The following is a 4310-nucleotide window of genomic DNA, read 5'->3' on the forward strand; positions in this document are numbered from 1 at the left end:
CCAGAGGTAGAATGAGTTCTGATCACTGTGGGGGGAAAACACTTGGCTCTTTATTCCTGCTAATTAGTTTCCTTCAAAAAATGGCTGAGATTACGCCCAGTGCGCATGTGCGTAATTGCGCAGACACCGCTAATTAGCCCGTTTGGATCAATAGGATTCCGCGAGAGAAGGTGGGAGGGAGGAGGGAGGGGGAGAGGCTACAGGGCACCTATAGAGAGGACAAGGAGGAGAAGAAAATATTTAAAAAGTACGAGAAATTAAAGCTAAAACGTGGAATTGTTATGATAAATACAATAGTTTCGCTGTAAAAGCCCAGTGATACATTTTAGGTGGATGTTTAGACAAATCCCATGCAGCATTATCTAAAAAATGTAGAGATGAGATATAGAGAAGAATCTCGAGTTGCACCAAAATACGGGATAATATACAACAAAGTACACTAATGTCAAAACAAGCAATATTCACCAGACAGACACAAAAGGCTTTTTAGTAGAATATTGTGATGCCCGAAAATCTGCTACAAAATGCGACACTGTCACCACAAGCACACTGCAAGGCCCTGGAGGATTATTTTAGGAATGGTACACTGACATTTTGTTTGGGATAAAGCAGCCGTTAGACGCTCACATGTAAGCATTATGTCCCATACTTAAATAGCATTATTTTCATAAAAAATGTTCAAATTTGTGTTTGATAGCCCACTTGCTTTGGCAAAGTTGTAACCATAAACGCAGTTTTTGGGCAGACACGTCAAACAAAGAGATACAAAAAAATCTTCTAAATAATTTTGAATATAAACATACACATATGTAAACATTGCACCCTTGGCTGTTTTTGGACTGGTGGGTGCAGGTCTGGGTTTTTGGCATTGGTTTGCTGGTTCATTTTCTCAGTTTGGAAAACAAAAACAATATTTAAGCCTAAACTGATGTGTTTAGGTCATCGCAGAAGACCTTTGGGGTTTTTCTGCTCTGGCCGTCATCCTCGCCACTCGAGTCTATTGTTATGATAATACTATTGTGAATTTCATGCTGGATGTGCAATCTGTCGACCGTCCATATTTTAGAAGGTGAAAACGGCATTTATTTGTAATATCAAATAGTATCTTTTAACTTTATTTTGATTGCCAAAGCTGACTTTTATAAATATAAATATAGAAAGGTGTGGCCTACAATGTTAAAAAGAATCCTATGGAAAAGCAATAAAGGAATATTATAACGCAGAATATAAAATAGGCTGTAGCATTAACTGCAGTAAGGTTATATCAGCTCACTGTTGCGTGAAACAACCGCATTACAAGGCCATATCGGAATAGTACATGAATATTGATGACGTTTCGTTGTGTTCGTTTTGTGAAAGCTGGCATTTTGATTTTGTTTTGTTTTTCTTGGTTTGGTCTGATTATATTCCTTGCATTTGTGCAACTGTAAATATGGAATCGATGCATTGGCTACTAGTTACAGTATGATGTTTGTAGAACATCCAATAATTATGTTACAATTGGAAAACGTTTAAAGTAATTGTCTGTCTGGCACATGCCAAGCAAAGATTGCAGGTTAGCACAAACATAAATCAAGCACTGTATTGTTCTATTTGTGCATATATGGATATTTTTCTTTTGTTGTTTGGATGGCTGCAGTCAGAACGGTGACAGTCATTTTATGAGCAAAAGACAATGACAGTGATTGGTGATATAAATGTAACGTTGGTCCTAGGTGTGTGTGTGTGTGTGTGTGTGTGTGTGCGTGTGTGTGTGTGTGTGTGCGTGTGTGTGTGTGTGTGTGTGTGTGTGAGAGACAGAGACAATTTACCTGCTGTGCCTTTATGGGTTTGAATAATAAGAAAAATGTTAAATATTAATTGAAGCTAAGGCAATATCTGCAGTTTATGTTTATCCTTACATGTGCATGTAATTTAACACTGTAGTGCATTTTAACATATTACATTTGTGCCTTTTTATGTAAAAATGATACCTGTAAACAGATGTGAAGTCAGAGGAAAAAACATGATGATGAAGATGTGGTATCAAAAATTGGAAACCAGTATTCATTCAGTATTCATATATTCATCATAAACAAATCATCTTAAATTTTATTATATAGTGCTGTGACGCAATAATAAAATTAATTTAAATGATCCATGATTATTTGCATTGCTGGTTCTTATACATTTTTATCTGTATTTGCAATTGCATTTTTTGGCCCCATTTGAAACAATGAAAAGGAATGTGAAAACATATCTGATGTCTGCCTTTACGTCAGAGGAATGCCTCATAGACTATGTGTGGTTCACAATTAATATACACCAAAATACATTGAAATCCACAATCCTTTCTAAAGCAGTCCTCATATAAAGTCAAATTTTTACTGAAAAAAATAGAATGCAATAATTGTCCCGAATAATCTAAATGTACACTTTAAGAAAATCCAGCACAGATATGAGAGACGCTCTCCGTTATGGACACTGCAAGTTTATTTCCGTGGTGATGAATATAGATTATTTAACCAGTATTAAAGTTCTCATGTGAATGTACATTTATGTTTACATTTTACACACCTTTTGCATACACACCCCAACATGCACAGGCCGTACTGTAAAATATGCCATGCCCTCAGGTGTGTGCCAGGGGTTGTTGTTTTCACTGTAATATATCGTTAGCCCTTCCACCAATTTACCCTGTCAGTGTTAATGGAACAATTAGCCACCATGATACCCCCCAGGCAGAACGAGAGCCAAAAGCTCCCCAACTCCAAACTTGTCTTTATGACATTTATATGACAAAATATGGGGGAAGCTTGGGACCCATCTGACACCTTGGAGGGTCCTTAATGTCACTCCTTCCCTTGCCCCCACCCCTTTCTGCCCCGGGGTATGGCACTGAGAGTGAAGTGTAATACATCATGTACAGGAGAGGCTTGTACAGGAGCAGAAAACTTAGTACTCTGCATCCAAAGCTTCAATGGGACAACTCTGATTTACACACTGTGTCCACTTCAGCGTGACTCTGAATGTAAGCCTTCGGTAGGCCACACAAACACACTTCCAGCTGATATATTCCAACTTGACCTCTCCCTTCATTTAAACCCTTTTTGGTGTCTATAAGTCCCTCTATCTTTGTCTCTGCTTACATTCCCCCTGTCCTTCTTCCATCCCCAAGGAGGCAATAACCTCCCTAGCAAGTGTTTCCCCTTGAGCCGTTGTCATAGTAACTTGTGGACTGGTCGACATGACAACCCCACCGTGGTCCAGAGATAGATGATAGGCCAGAAATGGGGAGGCAAAAGGCACATGGGGGATTTTCACCCCCTTTAATTTGGTTTGCCTGAATCTAATTCTAAAAAAAAATCTCTTTCCAAGGGAGAGGCATATTCAGCGTCAATCTGCGTTGCATTTATACAGGTATTTACAGACACTGCCGCCATCCAAGCGACTCCACGACTGTTACCTGGCTTTCTCGACGGCACCTGGATGGACATTTTTTGAAATTGCAATATTAAAAATATGAATGTCCTATGTGCACAATTCATTTTTTTAAAGAAAATTAATATACATGGTAAATGCAGGAAACCTGTATGTTTTTACATTTAGCTTTTTATTGGCATTAAATCCAGTTTGCCATTTACGGTTACCATCAAATTCATGAAGAGCAAATGCAGATATCTGAAAAACCATGCAGCATAAAAATATCTACACAATTTAACCCTCATTTAGACTCCATTTCCTAAATCTGAGGAAAGTACTGTAACCGTCCCAGAACCAGTTTAGTGTCTTTGTTATACCACGAGTTAAACAGGTTCGGTGTTACTGCAATTCCCTCCGTCAGTCTATAACGAAACGGGCTGTCGGTGGAAGAAAATTGAAAGCTTAGTCTCCAACACAATGCAAGAAATTCCTAGAATATTTACTGAATACCAAACTGTACATGTGTTAAAAACGCAAGCATAGTTAATAGTTGACCTAGTGTTTGCACAAATACCTTTTTATTTATCCCAACTGTGCGTTTTTTATAATAGGCCCGGATGGTCCTTCAAATGGAGCGCTCAGTGAGAAAAACCGTCCTTATCTCAGAATCCCTGAGCGAGGTGATGAATCCCAACGAGCTCCAGGGGTGCTGCCCCTCAGCTGACCCTGATCTCTGACCCCAGTGTAGAGGGTACAGAACTAAAAGAGATATGTCCTATTGCAATCATTATATACAATTATTAATCAGGACTATTAATTACACAGTATATTTCAAATATATCAACTGTTTGGAGGTGCCATTGTTTTCTGTTTTCATTGTGCACATGTGATACGGTCATATAATGTGC

Source organism: Etheostoma cragini, chromosome 8 (assembly GCF_013103735.1).
Source record: "Etheostoma cragini isolate CJK2018 chromosome 8, CSU_Ecrag_1.0, whole genome shotgun sequence".
NCBI classification, from domain to species: Eukaryota; Metazoa; Chordata; class Actinopteri; order Perciformes; family Percidae; genus Etheostoma; species Etheostoma cragini.